Genomic DNA, 22,005 nt, shown 5'->3' with positions numbered 1-22,005 from the left:
TTTTTCCTATACAATATCTTTCTGCCCAATGAGATTTCTTAACTGGATTTGTTTTGATTAATATATTTCAAACTTAGCATTTTTATTAATATCAGATTTTTTAAAAGAGGTTCTTATATGATGTTTTATTATTATTATTTCATAAAAATTACAGAGTCATGAAGTGAAGGGGTTATGACTCAATAAAAGGTTATGAGGAATATGCTGCTTGTTCTCTGTCAGTTCTTTAATTACAGAGATTATGAACATCTAGGACAGCAGGTACCTTATTCATTGTTCTGTGCCCTGATTCATTGTTCCATATTGCAAACTCTATTATTTAGGTTTTATATATATTTTGCTAAAGAAATATTCTAACTTTATTATTTGAAAGTAGTTTTATATAACCAAAATATATATACCCATTCACTAATGTCAGCTTTCAAAACTGTGAATTTAAAGGTCGCTTGTGTTAAAAAAGAAAATAGATCCTTGTATTAAAAAGTGCATTCAAGCTTCTTTTTTATTATAAAATGATGTATATTATTATCACACATTTGTTTCTTGCAAAACTGCATTGTGTTAATCATCCTCAAGGGTTTTGTTGGGGCTTTTTTTTTTCAGCTATTGTAATGGTTTATAATTAGAGTTCTTGAACATGGGATAAAAGCCTTTTCCCTTATCCCAAAAGATAATTAAGTGTATCCCAAAACAGAACTGGTAGAAGGGCTGCTCTATGATTAAATTGAGAACAGAATGTCTGTTCCATCACACTTGGGTTTTGTATTAAAACTTGATAATGATCTTCATTTACAATAGTGATACCTAAACTAACTATATGGACAGAAAGAGCTGAAACATCCCCAGTGAAGAAAACTTGGGCACTTGTGGTTTTAAAATAACAAAAGATATCACATGCATTTCTGAGCTGCCGGATTTTGTTGCTTTAGCACCTTGCTTAACTAACCTGAATGCTGGGCTAAGTTGTAACAATGCTTTATAAGCTGTTGGGTTTTTTTCTACATTGGTCATCTGGGAGGCTCATTCTCTGATATTTCAATGTTCTCTTGAAATAAAATTGTTTTGTGTTTTCACTAATATGATTTATTCTGAACAAATGCATTTAGATGTGATTGTTGCATAAAAAGTAAGTGGTTTTAGCAAGGAAGACATGCTAAAGATTTAAGTATTAAAGCATCAGTGAAAACTCAGGCAACTTATGGATTCAGTTTTCCTGCATATTTAGGTTTCATATTGTTTCTTATTACTTGAAGAAAAATAGTTTCAAATATCACCATGGTGCTTCAATGAGATCATTTGACTTTTAAAGCAGTCAGTCACAGAATAATTTCAGGTCAGTACTGAGCCTCTGTCTTGTATTGTTCTGTAGAGGAATAGCATGTTATATAATTATAACAATGAAGAACTCAGTGTCAGATGATTAAGAGGAGCAGCTGGTAGATGTTGTCTCTCTGTTGGCCTTCTGGATGAGTAATCAACTCATAAAGGTATCAGCTATGAAGAACAACTTTAAAAATAACTACCAAATTATTTCAATATTTATCATGCTATCAAAAATATTTTGCAACTCAGTAATTTAAAATCTGTTAAATAATATTTTTCTCCTATAAGTTTACTTAATAAGGAAATAAAATATGCTATCTTTGTTTTGAATCCTTAATGCATTGTAGACTAATTCACAATTTGCATGGTCAAATCAGTCAGGCTGGTTTTCTACTTAAATATATGCATACTATGCTATAAATACACCTGACTTTGTGCCAACTACCAACTCACAGGATGAGACTCTCATCTATTACTCATCCTTTATGATACGGTTCTGGTCAAGCTTTTCAAAGCCTATAATATAATCATTTAGGGATAGTCATAAAATGCCTGAGGCAGTCAGGCCTCCCATTAACTGCTGCTGATAGCAAAGATCCTAAGTCTTGTTTGTCCAAGTAGTGCAGTAATTGCATTTCAGAATAAAAGGTACCCTTTCTGGTGAGTACAACCTTAAAATTAAACGTGGCAACCTAAGCACTGCAACTCAAATTGTTCTGCATATCTCTATTTAGGGACATCTTGAGACAAGGGCTGTGGTCTAACCACTTGAGAGTAGCTATTGATGAAACTTCTTCCTTTGTAAGCACTTACATTCTGAGTTTCAAAAGCATTTTTTGATTATGAAGTCTTTGATTATGGGTATTTGGCTAATTATAGACAAATTTTCTCCTCTAGATCTACTACCTGAATATTTGATTGGATGTAGCATATATGAATCCGTATTTATTTATGACAGGATGAGCCTTTTGAGACACCCAGGCTAAGCAATGTGCCTCGTTTGCGATAACCAGAGGTTATGGTAGACATAACTAATGCAGAATGTAGTTAAGGGGTAGAGAGAGGCACCTTTGGAGGATGAGTGATCCCAGTTAACAAAGATGTTCTTATGGCAGAGTGAATTGCTTTTTCAGGCTGTGTGAAGTATAGATGACTAACATGAACTACAGACTTAATGTGGCTAATACTAAGTGACAGAAAATGTAGCTTGTTTCTAAAAGTTATCTCAGTTTTCTCTATTTCTCTTTATTCAAGTGTGGCTTTCATTTGAAATATTTACAATTACAAATGCATCAAATGTTTGAGATATGGTAACATACTGGATTTATTTAGTGGTAGAATGTTATTTCCTTTTTGTTTAGAAACTGGAGAGATGTGTTTGGTTAATTCCCATTTAACACGTTGAATAAAAAGGAAAAACCAGGTGGTCTGGTTCAGGATTCAAGCTATTGTTTGTGAGTGTTAACATCAGAAAACATTTTTTTTACATTACAGTCAGGTCACTTGAAGGAAGAATTTGAAATCAACAGCAAAGTTTATCACATCTGAAAATTATTTCTATTATCAATAGAGAACACAGTTAGCACTAATTTGTTGCTTTGATAGATTTCATAGACCAGAAAGTTTCGATCAGTAAGAGGTGAACTGCAGCTTTCACTTACTTTTAGTGAAAAAAAAATGTAGAATATACACTTTCTGTCTTGGGAACCTATATGATTGTATTTCATGTAGCAATTACTGACCAAAAATGTAAAAAGTTTCAGGAAGGTGATAAGTTGTGGGTTGAAAATGGATGCTATAATGATGTGAAGAATGGTCGTGAAACAGCAGGATTTTAATGGACACGTTTTCCCAGAAAAATATACTTGAGACTGAGATTTCTAGGCGACCATTTCCTTCTCCTTTTGCTGTATGTATAGTACTTTATACTGTAAATAACTCTTATTTGAAAAAAATATTTTGAGTATAGAGTCACGGAATCAGATCTAGGAGGTCTCTCTGTTGTAGTAACAAATAACAGAGATTTTAATTTATAGAAAGAAATTCTGTGGTATAATTTTTTTGTTTGTATTATTCTAGTTTCCTAACATTTTTGTTCCAATGTTTTTTGTTTGTTTGCTTTTTTTAAACCAGGCTGCTTACATCCAAAATAATTAATGCCGTCACATTTGAATTAAAGAATAGTGCAAAAATAAATTATCTAATATGACTTGAAAAAGAAGTCAATACAAAATACACTCAGGAATCAACGCTGGTGTTGTCTCCAGAAAAATTGCTGTACTGATTGTCATGAAGTATATTGATGTCACTGTCACTATGACAACATTGTGACAAGAACTAGACACTCTAGGCTACCTTGTAAAAAGGATCTGTCATCTATATAATTTTTTTTTAATAAAAAGTAATAGAAATGAGAACCTCTCCCCCAGCACAGGGTTTGATTTAAGGTTAGATTAATTGTTACAAGCATCGGATCAAGGTTTTCCTGAACAAGTGACAAGCTGGCTTTTCAAGACAGGTAAGAACATATTCAAATACAATATAGTTTTACTTTTCAACTAGTGAAAAGAAGAAAAAAGATTATTCTCTGAAACAGAAACATTTGTATGCAGAAATTGAATGTTTTGATATAGTTCTCAAAAGTATGCAGGATTTTATATCTGAGGATGAAAGAAACATTTGGAAGTACTGTGTGTGTAATGTAACTTATAAGAGGATGGGGTTTTTTCCCTATGTGATTCTTTCTGCTCTTTTAATTTAAAACATTCTCTCCAACTTTATGTAATTCTGGTTCTGTGTTATTTTAGTGAAGCCACAAATCTGTGATGTACTGCACTTTTTCTCTCCTTTTTTCCAACTATATTTTATCACCCATAGATCTAGTTTATTTTCTCATTGTGTATCTGTGTGATCTCTACAGTCTCATAGATTTAAATGTTTGTGTTTTCCTACATCAGAGGTACTACTTGGTGTTAGCACAACAGCTTGAGATAGTTGCAGTCTCTGGAAATACAAAATTAACAATATTTTCTGTGTTAATTTACGTTACCTTTTTTGCAAATCTGTTCCTCAACTATAATGCTTTTTAAAAAATTTTTATTTTATATTAGCGGTTTTAAAACACAAAGTACCTACATGACATCAGCATGGAAAAACACCTAGATAGTTTTTTTCCAGAGGTATTTGAATTCCTAATAAATCCTATGCAGATCATGAACTCCTATGGGAAGTTTACAGTTTTGCTTTGCTGTCTTTTAACTATGCAAGCCTAAGTGAAAAGATTTATTAAGCTCTGGCTCTCTTGATTTTAATTTCAGTTAAAACAATTACCTGGTGTTGATTTCTAAACAACATTGATCAGATAACATTTAAGACTAATATATTTATCTTAAAGTGGTCATTACTTCAAAATGAAATTTTAGTCACTTATCAGATACATCATTTGGACATTAATAAGAACAATGATGACTTTATAACTTTCCTTTTTACATTAATAATTATTCTGTTCTTCAACTGTTCACCCAGTGTGACTAATTTGATCAGAAAACTGGATAATCCAAAAGGTTATTATTTAGCTAATATATATTCCTGGGACATAACCAAAAAATACAATGTTGAGGCAAGATTTTGCATATAGGGTTTGAGGACAGGCATACATATTCAGGAGGTAAAAAACAATCCCATCTGAGGGAAAAAGCTATCAGGTTAACAGCAGTAGTCTTTGCACCATCAGTACTTAATATGCTGAGATCAAAAAAAGAGATTCTATCTCCTCTAAATACAGACTTGAAAATTTCCTCTAATGCTGTGGAGCCCAATGCACATTATCTTAATAAAACCCCAAACAAAACCAACCAACCAACCAAAAACTTCTCTCCTCTACACCTATCAAAAAAGGGAATAGGTTATCTTTTAAAATAGGTTATCTTTTAAAATAACTGTCCTGAGGTCCTGAGCAGATTAGCTGCTTTCTTCCAAGTCATATAGATACTTTTAAGTTTTCTCAATTGCAATGTGTTAGATTACTTACTTTAAAAGCATTTTAAGTGTGGGTGAAATTTCTCCTGAAAAATGCATGTTGAAGAACTGTAAATTTTCACACCACAGCTCTGTTAACAGTGCAAGTGAAATGAAGTCATATGAACATACAACCTTTGCATGAAGGGATCAAGTAGCAACAGCCAAGGGAGATGGTGTGGTCCTTTGGCTCTCTTTCACTCTGTACCATGTCAGAGGACTCTAAAATGCCTTTGGTCTATCTAGAAAAGAGTTATAAGGAACCTCTTCTCCTCTTCCCAAATGCACTCAAGGCTCAGTTTTAGCTGAAAGATCTTACCTTAGTGCAAAAAGAGCAGAAGGTGGGTATTTGCTCTGTGGATGAATTCTAGGCACAGGTGAGGTAGGAGGACACCAGGGCAATAGACTGCAGGAGGTGGCTTTCCTCATTAAGAACCTGAATTAAAAACAGGCTGGATGGCAGGCCCAGAGACTGGTGGTGAATATCTGGTTGGCAGATGGTCTCTAGTGGGGTTACTGGTGGACAGCACTGGGCCCAGTCCTGGGTAATATCTCTACTGACAATCTGTATGAGGGGATCAGGTGCACACTCAGTGAGTTCATGAATGACACTGAGTTGGGTGGGAGTGTTGGTCTTCTGGTGGGCAGGAAGGGTCTGCAGAGTTTCTGGACGGGCTGGAATGATAGGCTGAGGCCAATTGTATGAGGGTCAACAAGGCCAAGTGCCAGCTCCTGCACTTGGGTCACAGCAACCCCAGACAGCTCTACAGGCTGGGGGCAGAGTGGCTGGAAAGCTGCCCAGTAGAAAGTGACATGGGGTTACTGGTGGACAGCTGGCTGAACATGAGCTGTTAGTGTTCCCAGGTGGCTAAGAAGGCCAATGGTATCCTGGCTTGTATTAAAAATAGTGTGGCCAGCAGGACTACGGCACAGTGTACTGGGCACTGGTGAGGTCACATATTGAGTGCTGTGTCCAGTTCTGGGCTCTTCACTTTAGAAAAAATATTGCAGTGCTGGAGAGTGTCCAGAGAATGGAGCTGGGGAAGGGTCTGGAGCACAAGTCCTATGAGGTGTAGCTGAGGGAGCTGGGGTTGTTTAGCCTGGAGGAAAGGAGGCTCAGGGGAGACCTTATCACTCTCTACAACTTCCTGACAGGAGCCTGTAGCCAGGTGGGGGTTGTTCTTTTCTCCCAGGCAACCAGAGACAGGATGTGAGGACACAGCCTCAAGCTGCACAGGGAAGGCTCAGGCTGAATATCAGCAAGAATGTCTTCATGCAAAGGAGTGTTAAACACTGGAATGGGCTGCCCAGGCAGTTGGTAGTGTTGCCATCCTTGGAAGCGTTCAAGAAATGACTGGGTGTGGCACTTTGTGCACACTCTAACTGACAAGGTGGTGATCAGTCAAAGGTTAGACTCAATGATCTTAGAGATCTTTTCCAATGATTGTGTGATTCTGTGAAAAGCCTTCTGCAGCCAGCAGAGGCTGGGACGTACATGGGCAAGGGCAGAAGTAGTGTTCTCTCGGGTAGCACAAGTTGCCCAACTTCTACTGCTGGCTTCAAAAAGTTCCAAGTCCAATTTCCCTGGGCTCCATCCTAGCTAAACAGTGTTCCTTTTCAGCTGTATTCAAGCTTTGTGTTCTTTGGATAAGAAAATTTAGTTTTGACCACATTGTTGAAAAAAACAGAACTGGTTCTATCACTCCATGATTATACTTCTGAGAGAGGTTAGTTTAACTCTGATGCTGCTTTGTGATATAAAGTTTGACAAATCATATCTGGTTGCTACTGACAGGCAGTGGGATTGAGGCCTTATTAAAATTTAAATAATTTTTAAAACTTGCTTCATTGTCTGACCACTGAAAAGATAATTTATTAACTTTGTTATGATCATTAAAAATGATAAAATAATGTATTTCATGTGCAAGTATGAATTCTGGTTTTAGAAAAGTAGTTATGAGTGGAATGACCGAACTATACAAATGTGCCATCTCAGATTCTATGCGTGTTTTAAATTCTGTTAGAGTTTATAGTATTTTCATGACTTTGGTATTGAAACCTTCAGGACTTTACAAAAGAAAAAATACTTACAAAAAATGTAGAAAATCCCAGTGTTTTCAGACCCAGATTTAAATAAATATACTTATCAATTTATAGTAGTGTAAGCAGTAATCTGTTTTGGAAAATATAATGAAAAAGTTGTAGTCAGCACTCACGCTGATATTTTTATGATTTTATGGTTATATTGTATATTCTGTTAATGAAAAATATTTCAAAAACAACACAGATAGGATTAATAATCAGATTAATTAATATTCTGTTATGTGCTTTTAGAACATAACACAAATGTGAAACTAATTCCTTCATTAGTGTTTCAAAATAAGATGATTTTGCATTGTTTTGAACAAAGTTATTCTCCATTGCCGCAATTCCGTATTTTTGAGATCATATTAAGAGGTATAATCTGTGAAACAGCATAATTCTGAACAGTGCCACTGTAAGACTGTTGTCTTTTTAGTAAACATTTTCACCTGCTGAGTATACTCTAAATGGTAGTTTGTGTTCCTCTCAGAAAAGATGATTTACTGCTTTTAATCATGTAAGTGAACACACATGAGGGAATGATGCTGATTCTGTTATTTCTTTAACTCTTTAAGGGAATTAGTGAATCCCTAATAGCAAAAGCAATAAATAGCAAAATTTTAAGCAAGGACATCTTGAAACTATAGATACTGCTGCAAGCTGTGATACGCAGTTTATGAAGAAATCAGTCTCAGCCTCAGTTGCCTATACGTATAAATCATGCATAATAATAAAAATTAAAAATACCCCCCAAAAAACCAACCAAACGAGCAAACAAAACCATCAAAAAAACTTCCAAACAAAGAAAGAGGAGAGAGCCCAATACATGAATTACACATGAAAACCTTGGTTTTAAAGTTATAAAGATGGAATAAGAACAGAATTTGTTCTGCATTTAAAGTTGTGCTTCTGCACAGCCAGCCTCATTATTTACATTAATGGGAACTTATTCTGCGGGCCTTCTCTTCCTATAAATAGTTAATAAGTGACAGGTTTTTTTGTTGCATGCTATTTGGGGGTTAATTTTGGCTTTTTAGATGGTGGTTAGTTTTGTTTGTTTCCTTTTTTTTTTGGTCGAGGAGTTTAGAAGATTTGAACTTTCATGTAGTATTTCTTGCTGATTATGAATTATGTATTTATGTATTTTGTTATTTTTATACTTTTGACTGCTGTAGGATTTTTTAGAATAACAGTTTTATTTGGAATTTCATTTTTTTACAGTGGCAACTTCAATTTTAAATTAATCGCATCTTGGCATTAGCTCAGATCAATCCTCACATAACAATCAGGCACAAAGGGGAAAAAGCAAGTTCCCTTTCAGATTGCTTTTAGTACTCTCCCATGATTGCCTCTTCAAAATAAATGGGAAGATGATATTCTATTTCAATTTCCCACTCAGCCCTGGAGTAGATTCTTTTAACATGGTGGATACTTCAGACAAATCTGCACTTTTTCAGAGAAGTAGTTGAGAAAGACATGTCTCCACATTTCTTTTACAGATGGCAGATTTTCTTGTGTTCTTATCTTCTGAAATAAGTGAGTGGCTAAAAGAGAAAGTATTTTTTCCTTGTGTTAGAATATTCTTTTTTGATCTGACATCTCCTCCATGATGAGACAGAGGCAAGTGAAACTGAGCATTTATAAAACATGTGCCATGTGTAATGGAAAATCTGAAAAATCAGAAATAATGGATAAATTATCTGTTGTTCTGGTTACCAACAAAGGCCTTTGTGACACAAATGTCATATGCTTTGTGTGCTGCAGGAATATTGAGACTGTTGCTGCATGCTGGGAAGTACAAGCAGATGAGAACAAATAAAAGATCTCAGTGAACTTTGCACTTAATCAGAATGTGGATAATGTAGTATTGTTAGACTATCTTTTCTTAGAAGGGAAGAACAGTTATTTGAGGTATTGATGGGTTAGTAATTATGGGAAAGTCTGAGAGCAAAGGGGCAATAGCTACATTGGTGAACTGCTGCTTCTCTGCTTTGTACAGTCCCTTCTTTTATTGCTTCTGTCTCAAAGCCTGTGAAGCTTGGATTGTCTTGAATTGTCATTGCAAGGATTAGTTAAATTTGAGATAATGTTGAACACTTTTACTGTGTATCTGTTCCTGAGCCCTTTGCTGTGGCAGTGTGTGCCTGTGTACAGCCACATCCACAGAGTGGGTCTCTTAATGGTTTGTCTTGTCAGTGCTGCTTGTGAAGAGTGTGAAAAGGTTTCTCAGATTTGAATAATTATATCTGCAGCACAGTTATTTTGCGGTATCAATCACATCACACACTCTCCCTTTCCCCAGAGAAAATTTCCAGGTAACATCAGTAATACTGACAGAAGATATAAAGGAATTCATAAATAAAACAAAGAAAATAAGTTCTTTTATTTTTTTAATAATCTCCTTGTTCCTCTTGTCTCAGTGCACATAAGCAGCCGTTTTCCCCAAATATTTGTGTCTCCTTCAAATCTAAAATATAATGATTGATGTAAGCTATATTGCTTCTGATGAATAAATGCAAAACCTGCCACATATGCTCAGATATGACAGAGACCATAAAGAGCCTTCCCATAACTCAGTTTTTCCAACACTGCCTCTTGATATTATTGTCTTTTTAGATATGCCTGCTTATTAACATTACTTAAACCCAGTATATATTCGACTTTGAAAAACAATATGAAATCAATATAATTTTTAAATAATAGTAATGAAAAATGCATTTTGAAATGGATTGTGTTTTGAAAATCTCTGATAACTTAATATTTATATGGTGCCTTGCATGTTTAAAGCACTTTGTAAGTACTAATTAGTTTTTCACGTCTAACTTGTAGCTAAATATTACACCAATTTGATGATATGGAAAAGTGGGAGAGCAAATATTAACAATGTAGTGAAACACTCCAAATTATATTTTTGGAAATGTGTTCCCAAAGCTATCACCAGCTATACAGGATACACTGATTCATAGATTACAGTTTTGACTATAGTCTTGCTATAAAGGAACTAAAGCAGAAATGGTATAAAATATTTAGCATTGCTACCAAAAATTGTTAGTTGTAAGGGAATTCTTATAATGTATTCTGTGTTTTCATCTATGCAGGTCTTTTATTTGTGAGGTTTGGATTTTTTGGGGTTATTTTTTTCTGATTATTGAAATATTTCATCAGTTTAATCAATGACATAATCAATGACATAAATAAATAATGAGTGACTATATTTGGTGTAGTGTTGGGATTTCTTTACAGGCAGAAACAAAGGCCTTTGTATTGTCTAATTGATGTGTGAGTTAAATTTCTAATTAATTTTAAGAATAAACTTTGACGGATCTCTGCTTAAAGGTGAGCTTGCTAGCCAGGTAGGCTGCTATAACTTGTTCCATGTTCAGTCAACTTTATCAATGTCTGTGAACTGTTAAGGAGAATTTTTTATAACTTTATCTACATGCAATTTTTTCATCTGTGAAAATATTTTCAGAGCTGTTGCAGAAATAAGCCATAATTTACCTGTGTTTTTTTAAATGAAGGTCTCTTTAAGCTTGAATTTACTCTTTTGCTTTGTTTTGTTTTTCTTTCTAAAATTTTGCTACATAGGATTCCTATTGCACTATATTTCAACTTGGTTATCTAAAACCAAGAATCTGGGAATTACTGAACAGTGTACAACTAAATGATTAAATTATCTCATTGCTAATAGCACACTCATTATGAACACATTTTAATTGCTTTCTGTATTGAACAATCTATATCAGTAAATAGGGTATCCAAAATGTGGTCAGTGATGGATGCCCCAATTTGTGATCCATCAGGTTGCAACATGCCCTGCCCATGCTCTGTCCTTTCCCTCTCATGGGAGAACATTACTACAGTCTTTCCCACATATATTACAGCTACATGGTGGGTGCTGTTGTAAGTCTCTTAACTATGTAACTGTATACATATTTTCAATAATTTATGCTGTTTATATAAACATGTGAAAATAATGTTAGAATGCATTCAATTATCTTACATATTTAAGTACATTAATATTAGCATATTTTAAGTGTCACATTAAATAAACACCTTAATTCTTAATGCAGGGGTCTAGGAAGTACATGCTCAATGTTTCAAGTTTTTCCTGTTCCGTTACAGTTGGTGTATGAAATTACTGAGGAGAGTTAAGCTTTGCCATATTCCCTTAAGACTTCCATTATGTCATGGCCCAGTCTCTGTTCGTTGTAACAAAATTGTTCATCACAGCAACTCCTATGATAGAATGGTGTAATTTTATCCTGTATATAATCTGTGGGCAAAGAAGTTACAGAAAGTGGTGAAACACATTAAAGTCTTTATTTGTAACAGGTGAATACAGGTAACTTCTGATCTGGTTCTGAATCCCTCCTGCTTCCCATGGGTGTTAGTGCTGGGAGGTTTCCCAATCCTCTGGGCTGGTATCACACAGAATACACTCCCTGGAGAGCTGTACTTTGTTAAGGAAGCATCCAGGGATTCCAGATGTTAGCTCTGCTGTCCTCAGATGCTGCCTGGCTGAAGAAAGGGCTGTAGAAGCTCCAGTGATTCCTGCATCAGAGGGGCTTTGTGGCACTTAATGGTGCACATACAGAGCTTGTTCCTAGCAGACCTTTGCAAAAGTAAGGATATTGGAAGTTACAAGATTATGGGATTAAAATGCTCTCTTTATCTTTCTGTCTTTTGACAACATTATGTTATGAAATTTCAGTGAAATCCAAAAATAAATTTCTAGGAAAAGTTGTTCTAAGATGGGAGTTCTGATTGGAGTATGACTTACCTGAAGTATGACACCTCTGACAGGTGTCTTTCAGAGGGTTCTGAGCTTCTCTCTTCTGCTACAAAAGCAGAGAGAATAATAGTGGGTTGAATGTGTATTAATGTGGCATGTAATACATTCTTCATGGCAGAAGAATGTAAATGTTTAGATATTAAATAAAATGTTAAAAATTGGGTGAAGGTATACAGCTGGATTGAGTAAACTGATTAGGAAAAGGCCTCTGGTAAGTAAATAAAGTATTTTTCACCTCTGAAAAACAAAAATACACCGCTAAAGCACCAGATAAATAATCTTGTATTAAAATTGAAAGGCTTTAATATTTCTCAAAAATATGAAGTAGTCAATAAAAACTTGATGGGGGTTTTAAAGTGCAAATTATTCTTGTTATATGCATGATTAGATATCCTTTCAGTTAGAAAATGGAAAAATAAACATCATAAAGATTTGGGCTACCCATGACATGGTCAATGTATCTTCTCTAAAACTGTTATGAGAGTTCTGCAATATTAGGCAAAAATCCCAGCAACAAAGTGAAAAATCAAGTGGAAGATTTCAACCACAGCTCTCACAAAAAGAAACCAACTTTGTCATTGCAGATTATAGGAACCCACAAAGATAAGGTACAGAATGAGATATGGCACGCATGATCACTTTGATATTGCTGTCGTTTTTTCTTCATAAAAGCGAGACCTAGGGCTTGCCTGATGTTCTGAGATGCAAACACTTCATTGGATTTCTTTTTGAAGGCTCAGAAATGAAGGTTAAAGGAAATTGAGAAATTAATTTGTGAAAAATGGTGTACAATTTTTAGTTGTACTGCTCCTTTTGGTTATTTCTTGCTTACAAGAAAATTATAAACTTCAAAATGTGCTTGTAAGGGGAAAATAAAAGAGTGAAAGTAGTATCAGATGGAAGAACATAAAATAAAAAAAGTAAATATATCATTCAGAAATACACTTATTCAAATATTTGAGAATGAGAATGATGAGGTTGCACTGACCCTGATTAAAAAAAAAAAACAAACTGGTGTGGTTTTATTAGAATTATAGAAATCTTTCTTTTTCTATAGAAATTATGCTGGTAAAGAGATGTTGGAGGAATCTTTGAAATTTAAGTAGTTATAAGCATATATTTTAAATATGGATGTTAAAATCTGTGAAATACATAGAGCCTATGATGAATTCTGATTGTAAAGCATATGCACGAAAATTACAATAGCCTGATATAATATATGGGCTCTTAAATAAACATAGGGTCTTAATGATAAAACTACAACATTGTCGAAATGTCAGCCATTTACAAAGTAAAGTAAATCTCATTGATTTTCATTAGATTATATTTTAACAATGGCTAAAGTTCTGAGGGTTTTTTTGGTTCATGAAATTAATAGAAGGAAGAGCATGTTTGCTTTATTATATTCTGATTTAGGAGCTTATATTGATCAAATAGCCATTGAGATGAAAAATAGTAGTAAATATAAACCTAAAAAAACCCCTTCAGTTCACAGAGAAAGAAAAACATAAAACATCCTCCTTCACGGCAGGTTTTGGGAAATCTTCAGGTGTTGCTGTCTGCCGACATGAGGAGTTAACATCTTGACAGCTTAAACCACGAAGCATGGAAAAATTAAAGTAAGCAAAACTTGAGTGAACTTGAGAAAACAGTGTCTATCATAGGCACTTTTGTCAGATCCAGACAGTTGTTTTCACTCATATGTTTTTCATTGATATTCATTTCATCATGACAAAATACATGGATTGATGTAAACAGCCTGGATTTTGCACTGTGTTCAGTTTGTAAATCTTGCTGATGCTCTAAGCCTGATAGCTAGAAGCTCAACCAGTATGCAACCTTAGTGTAACAGTACAAGTCCAGTTGTACAAAATATAAAAAAAGAAACACACAACCCCTGCCCCAGGTTTTAAGCAAGGAAAAGTGAGAATATATATGGTGATGCTCAGTGCATGTGGTTGTTGCAAAGGAATTGAAAATATTTATTTTTGGTGGCGCTGAGAACCAGTTACAAGCAAGGAAATAATGAACTTTTGCACACAATACAGTGGCATTGTGGGAAGACTGCCTCGAGCCTAGGTGGTTTTTAGAGTTTTCTCTTAGGAAAGTTCTCTTAATGCTGAGCTGCTGTGAAAGATTGACATTAAACCCTCCTTTTGTATTTTCTTAGCTGCGTGCTAAGAAAAATAGCTTCACCAAAGCCAGACCATGCTGGATCCATCTCTAAGGGGCTTAACTGCATAGTGTTTAGATCCTAAACTGCTTTAGGCTGATTCCAATGGAGATAATAAGCTCAAAATATACAGTGATATGATTTGAAGTGCTTAAGGACATAACCCTCCTATGTGAAGGTGCAATGGACACAACCGAGATACTGGAAATTCTGTTTAAGAAGATTCTTTCCTGTGAGGGTTGTCAAACACTGGTATGGCATGAACAGGGAGTTTGTGGAGTCTCCATCTTCACAGACAGCCAAAACCCCACTGGACACAGCCTTCAGTAATGCTGTGGCTTCAGCAGTCCTGTTTGAGCAGGATGCTGGGCTAAATGACCTCCAGGGGTGCCTCCCTGTCTCAGCTACCCTGTGCTTCTGGGTTTTGTGTTGCCTTATGCTCCGAGAATACACAGAATTGCAAATTTAAACATATATAGAGAAAAGAGTAAGAAAAACTTTGTAACAAGAATTTCAGATCTGACACAGTGCAATGAAAGGTGGCATTATATGGGAATCAATCATATATTTGAGACATTTTAATCAAAATTTGTTCAGAGAGAAATTCTTTAAATTAGAAAAGAGAAAAAAAAAAGGGTACACAAAGAAAGACTATAGAATCTTAATAATATCTAGAGGTAACTTTAAGTGTTTTATTCTTTTTCAAGGTATAGAGGTAATGGTACCTTATGGCAGTTAATCCAAAACGTTATCTACAAAATTTTTGTGCAGGATTTCAATTACAAAAATTTCTAGAAACATACTAAAAATTTATCCTCAAAAACTACAGGATGCAGTAACGCTATTTTAGAAGTGTATTAATTTCCAGAATGGATATTGTTGAAGAATTGGAACAAATTTAATATTTTTATAGCACATTCATATCTCTGCCAGATAAATATATACAAGATTCTTGAATATTCCCTTAGGTTTTAAGGGTTTTTTTGTTGTTTTTTTTTACAAAGAGAGCAAACAAAAGAGATTTGCAATAGTGCCTGTACATCAGTAGCTTTAACAAATGAATTAGTTCATTAAATACAAAGACCTATGAGAAACAAACTGAAATTAGATTCACTATTTATCATTGCATAGCACTGCATTCCACTTTTCTCCAAAATTGATGAGAGAAAATATAAGGCCTCTAAATCTAAATACTGTGTGTTAGCCACAGTAATATGCAGCTCTATAGTCCTGTACTTCATGTGCAGCTGAGAGATAAAATGGTATAATAAATAGAGAGTATTTTCTTCCCTCTGTAAATGTGTTTTTAAGCTATTCCCAGGCAGCAATTAATAGTTTTCACTGAACATGCTTGTGACTTTTTAAAGTTATATTTTTATGTGTATGCATGCATATTCCAAGTAAACAAAGATGACACCAGTGTTTCTGACTTACAGAGGAGCTTAGATGTACTCAGCACCAAATAGATATTGTAAAGTAAAAAATGTTTGTCTTCTTTCAGATTTAAATATCCTATTCAACATGAGCTTGAGTCTGAGGAATTTAAGATGTATGTTGCTGATTTCAGAGTGGTAAAACCAGATATTTTTCTTGGTGTGGATTTTGGTATAGTGCATAATTCTCTGAATGAAAGGAAGGACTCCCTGAAAAAAATATTAAACATTCCAAAAAAGTATCCCCTAGAAGTGAAAAAAAATCTGAATCAATTTTGCAATAAAGAAAATCTTTCCATGAAATTTTTTATTTTAGAAACTAAATGAATGATCAAAATAATTTGTCTGTTTATGACAGCTACACATCCCTGTAAGTATAAGCAGAGTCCAGCAAAGAGATTTCCTCGAAAGTTTGGTGTCAAAAAAGAAAAAAATGAAGATGTACTGCTCGGCCCACTTTTGTGCTACACAAATCTTTCAGATGTATGGTAGAGGATTGCTGCTCACCAAACAGGGCTGCTTTTCAGGTAGGTTTATCATGTTTCGCCACAAAAACAGAAAGATGGCCTCTGCAAGCCAAGGGTCATTTCAGAAGGAGGATTTATATCAGCCAGCACCTGGTAGTTCAGACAGCAGGCAGGAGGGTAAGGTTGCCTTTTCCCAGATCTTTGGCACCAAGGGGAGAGATGGTGCCAAAGGTGTGCCCAGGTGCCTGGTGTGCCCAGGCTGCTGAGTTGCACTCTGCAGTGTTGATGCTGCTGGCACTGGAAAATTAGACTCCTGAACATTACTGCAAGGAGAAACAGAGGGAAAAGTTGTAATTTTTACTGGTTTTGTGGAGAGGAAGAAATGTTCAAAACAAGTGTAGCATTATGTTTTCTTCAATAAGCCTGTTTTCTTCAGCTGGCTCTTGCCTCTGGGTCTCAGAATACAGAAAGAGTTATCTCTGTAACATCTTGCTTTATGCTGCATGAGATTTAATCTTCCTGTTGATACTTTATAGGTTATCCTCAATGTTAACTTCAGTGTGAGAAATACTAATGGTTAAAATGTCTTTCTAATCTAAGAGATTAGAAATCTGGAGAGACAACAAAAAGAGAAACAAAGCACTGGAGAGCAGCTCGAAGGCCAAAAAGAGAGCATCACAGCACCTTGATTTTAATGTTTTTAGGTGCTCTATCTTAGATTTTGCTCTCCCAGTGATAGCTAAACAGGGTTACCTAAAACAGAGGCTAGGCAAAGTTAAGAGAATAAAAAGCAGATAAATTTATTGAAGGCCTTCAAGGTGCATTTCAGGCAGACAAAGCCTACTCGAGAGGCTACACCCAAAATGGGCATCAAATCATGAGTTTTTCATACTTTATAAGTTCTGTCTATTAATGTATTGAGCCTTAATCCTCCAATTACACCTTCAGCTGATTATGTCAATTACTCTCAAGTTTGCTCCCCCCAATTCACTGTTTACATAATTTGTAGCCCTGAGGCAGTGAAGTGTCCTTGGATTTCCAACTTAGAGGAATTGCTTTGTCTAAAAAATGCTGGGAACAGAAGTTTTAGCACCCTATATGGAGTCCAGAGCCACACACTAAAACTACAGTTAAACAAAAAATATAGCAGCTAAAATCCTATGGCATCACCAGCAAGAAATGTATGTTGTTTTTTGAGAGGTATGCCTTATAATAGAAATAGCTGAATCTTATGTTCTGAAAAGCGCAAACAGCAAGTCAAATAATGAATTCTGTTTGAAATTATACAGGTATAAAATCACTTCAGTCAAAGTGAGAAAATAAGGCCCTCATATAATAGAAAAGTCAAGTTTTGATGATTCCTGTCACTGGAGTTGCTTTTCAGGGTTGACAGGTCTGAGAGACGTTGTATTCCGTCTGCAACCTTGTCAGACAAAACCACTGAAATAGAGGAAAACACTATCAATGGAATACTAATGTTTTCTTTGCCTCAATGAACTTCATGTTTCCTTAATTCTTGTGAACTTGTGTGGCAGTTTTCTGTTCAGCGTGCAGCACATTCATATCACTACCTAAATATTTCTCTAACTGAAGGAAGTTAGACATTTTTAAAAATAGATTGTGATTGATAGCATTGAAAACATCTTCACAGAAGCTTTTGAAAGCTTCCAAAGTTGCTACTGCTTTTGTGTCCAAATGTTATTTCAAACAGCTAACAAGAATTCATTTGGTATCATCTCCTAGTTAAAATTTGTTTTGATACTCTCAGCAGTCTCTTGCAGAAAAATGGGTTGAATGTTAGCTAACTGGTTATAAACTACACCAAGGATTGGTAGGCATAAGAAACAAGATTATTTCAATCCTGAAGACCTTTAAGTGAGGTATTTAATTGTGGTATTTAATTGCTGCACCTTTCAAAAGCTGCTTTTTTGAGGACTATAAGTTGTTGATGCATTTAGTTATTTACCCTCGTCTATGAGAAAGATTTTTTTTTTTTGAAGTTATTACTCAAGTTATTCTTCGCTGTGTTTTTTATAGTATTATGTAGCCTCTTTTCCATCATCATTGTAACTACCGTGTTTGTAGAGAAACACAAAATCAGAGGGGGAAGGAAAATAAATTATGTGTCAATACTACACTAACTTTGGCTCCAATTACTTTGGAAACTTTTGCACATCCATTTTATGAAATACAGTTATACAGCTAGGGTTATGATTTGTTAAGTACCAGGGAAGACAAGAAAGTCTACAAGGTGAAAAATGAGTGCCAATTTTGTCCTCTCTGAAAAACAGTAGAGTCAGCTTGGTTGTTGAGTGCAATTATAGAAGCATTCTTTCTACATGGCTTATTTCTTTCTGTCAAAATTATAGAGGCTTTTAACAGGAGTTTGACTGAGGGTATTGTGTGAAATATGGATGAACTGTGTCAAATGAAGAGAAGTAAAGGAATTATCATTTTCACTCCTGAGCTTAAATTCCTCACCTAACAAAGATTTGTCAGGTTATGTCATCACGTGGTATAGATCTAGTATGTAAATTCTATTTCAAGGGAGAACAGTGGGGAAGGCTCCAGTGAGTTGTCTCTCATTAGAAATTTTGGATTCATTGATTGTCTGCTCTTTATTTTGACAGTTATTCTTAACCAACATTACAGCAGTGATTGCAAAAAATCTTACTGTGTATTTTATACTTGCTTAAATATATATATGTATAAGCACATTTACTCTCACTCAGTATATTTTTAGACTAGAGGACATATTCAAACTTATTGATATCTTTAATTAATGATAATGGGTTACAGAAAGGGACTTTAGCATATTTACTATCTTATCCCTTATAATTACAGAAATAATTGTCTTTAAAATAATTGCATAATATCTGAGTCATCAAATTAATCCTGACATAAAGGTATTTTCCACTACTATAAGGAATTTTTCTGATTACATGTAGTCAGCTGGAATTCAGAAAAAAATGACCTGATATGCTTGTTTCTCATGTAATGTTAATAATTACCTAAGATTTCAGGGTACAGGCAGACCTAAATACTACATAAAGTTCTGTAATACATTATGTCTTGTTTTCAAACTTGAACTACTTACAAATGCAATAAAGAGATTATTTTGTTTTTTTAAACCAGAGTAAAATAATTTCATGTAACTTTGAATATTTTTTTCATAAAAAGCTGAAACTATTTTCATATGTAGTTGCTCATACATTTCTTATAATGGTAATTTCAGCAACAGGTTTAAACTCTTAAATTCATTGCTTCTGTAAGCATTTGCAGGCTATAGTGTTGTTATAAGTTAAGGTCATACCTCTTGCTTAAATCTTGTAATGAATAGTTGTAGAAGGATCTTTTATGACTGTTTGAGATCCTCCCTGCCTACCTTCATCCATTCTTTCTTTCCTCCTTTCCTCCCTGTGGCATTAAACACACAATCTTCACAATGGTATAGTGAATACACTTTATTGCAAAAATCCAGGGTTCTTAGACTGTTAGTTTTTTATGAGTTTACATACTTGTGAGGCACAACAAATGTGCTTAACCAACCACCATAGACCACAATAGGAACAGGTATGAGGTGTGACTAATCATCAGACCCACGGTGTGAGCACTTATTGATTCTAATAATTGTTTTACAATTATGTAACTTGTTTTTCACCTCTAGTTTAGCTGAGTCATTCCCAGAATGCTTTTCTAGTTAGCCAAAGTAACAGAAGTGAGCAAGGATTTTACAAGGGCAGCAAGGCCATCATTTTGCAAAGCCTTTCTGCTCCACAACACTTTCTTCCTTCCCTCCCTCCCTCCTATTCCCATCATTTATACCAAATGTTAAAAAGTTAGATGTTTAGTGCATGCTACCATAGCCTCCCTTCTACTCAACCAAGAGAAAAATGCAACCTGTGAGGACAACTCATACCATCCTGGAAAAGGTCAGATGACTCAGCCTCTGCCATTGTCTATATCCTGCATCTAACTCTGGAAGAAGGTTCACAGACAGATTTTAAAGATGCTTATCAATATAAACTTACCCATGATAGTGTAGTTTATTTCAAATGTGTTATATGCTATCCCAGTGCATAGAAATCTAAATGACTGAACAAATAGGTTAAACAAGCAATTTGAACTCTGAGAAAAACTACAAGTGAATGAGCTTCAGGTCATGCAGACAAGTGATGAGAACAATTGCTGACAGTTAGATTGGTATAGTATTTTTTTATATAAATTGGCTGTTTAGACAATGCTTAAAATGTGACAGCCCTTTTGATGCAAGGTTATCTCATGCCAGTATCAAAGCCTTTTTCATTGGTTTGTAATAACAGATTGAAGGGTTACAAATTTGCTGAAGGCTACTTTGTGCAAAACTTATTTACACAGATGAGAACTTTCTCAGGTGAGCTGTTTCACTCATGTAACAGGAATGCCTCACAAAACATGTTCCACCATGTGAAAATATTTATTTTTCAGTCTTCGAATGAAAAATCAGATTGATTTAGTGAAGAGAATGCATCAATTCTTGGCAATTTTATGATGGTACTATAAACTCCTCTAGACTGTGATTAGTTTCTGATCTATTCTTAGTGCAGAATAGTGTGAAGATCAAAATTCCTATGTTTCCTTTTGCACAGTGTAACTCATGTTAGTAATCCACACAAGAAATTTCCAAGGTAGCTTTGAAATCACACCACAACTGGACAGGATTGATATCCTAACTGTTCCTTTCTTAATAATTAAAGATCAAAAATTTCTTGAAAACTATTTTGCATTTATAATATTATTGTTTTTCTTAAGAGACCAGGGCTAAAAACCCAGTGTCCCATGGTATATCTCACATATGCTATCATTCCTGCCAAGCAGGGAGTATTGGAAATCATAATGCTGTCCTGCTATCAGGTGGGAAGATCTTGGTTCAGTAAACCAATAAATGTACTTTTTACTTGGAGATGGCACCTCTGAATTGAAAGAGATGAAGACTAAATTGCTAAAATAAGAAAGCAACATATATACACATTTAGTTCTGAACTGAGAACAGGTGCATGTTTTCCTTGTCACATCACAGTTACGAGCTTAGTGAGACTATTGTAAAGATACTTATACTATGATTTGTTAATTTCATGCAGCTAACTCTTTTCCACCTAAAATTTAGGGATGGTTGGCACTATCCTTTGAGTGATTTAATTCAATATATGGGGTTGGCACTATCCTTTGAGTGATTTAATTCAATATATTTAAAGACACCTATATTTGCTGTAAAAGGGTTATAGCTGTGAACGCATTGAATATGGTGATAGTTTCAATAATATGGTGCAATGTAGGAGTGACTGAATTTCAAAACCAATTCTCAGTGTTTGAAATAGGGGTAATTTATTTGCAATAGCAGACGTGGCAATCTGCACTCAATTTGGGGGTGGGAGGGAGATATCAAATCTTCCCACTTTTTTATTTTAAGACAGATATAATGCTAATTTAAAGAACTATGCTGAAGATTATGCTGAAGATTAAGTATTTAATGGAGCTGAACTATAAAAGGTTATTTTTTCTTTTTGAGGAGATTGTTGTTCTGAGGTACAGAATGCCTCATTCCATCCTCTGGCTAGGCAATTAAAAATAGATCCTGTAGCATAATTTATCTTTTGAAGCCTTGGAAAGAACCCAGAACCAAAATCAGTTTACTTCTGTTACAACTGATGCTGCAACCCATCAATGCTGGGTCCA

The 22,005-nt window shown here is 34.9% G+C and overlaps 1 protein-coding gene across 2 annotated transcripts in view; it reads left to right on the top strand.

The window, feature by feature from the left end:
• DGKB (diacylglycerol kinase beta) overlaps positions 1-22,005 on the top strand; it is a 455,069-nt gene that overhangs the window by 69,004 nt on the left and 364,060 nt on the right. The window contains exon 1 of one of the 2 annotated variants that reach the window (XM_085050830.1): positions 3,697-3,841. The exons of the other annotated variant lie outside the window; for it this stretch is intronic. The gene's annotated coding sequence lies outside the window, so the exon portion shown is untranslated. Of the gene's footprint in view, positions 1-3,696; positions 3,842-22,005 lie in introns of those variants that run through there. 2 annotated transcript variants of the gene reach the window in all.

The sequence above is a fragment of the Lichenostomus cassidix genome, chromosome 2 (assembly GCF_008360975.1).
Source record: "Lichenostomus cassidix isolate B80296 chromosome 2, HeHo_3.0, whole genome shotgun sequence".
NCBI classification, from domain to species: Eukaryota; Metazoa; Chordata; class Aves; order Passeriformes; family Meliphagidae; genus Lichenostomus; species Lichenostomus cassidix.
This window is presented reverse-complemented; position numbering and strand designations above follow the sequence as displayed.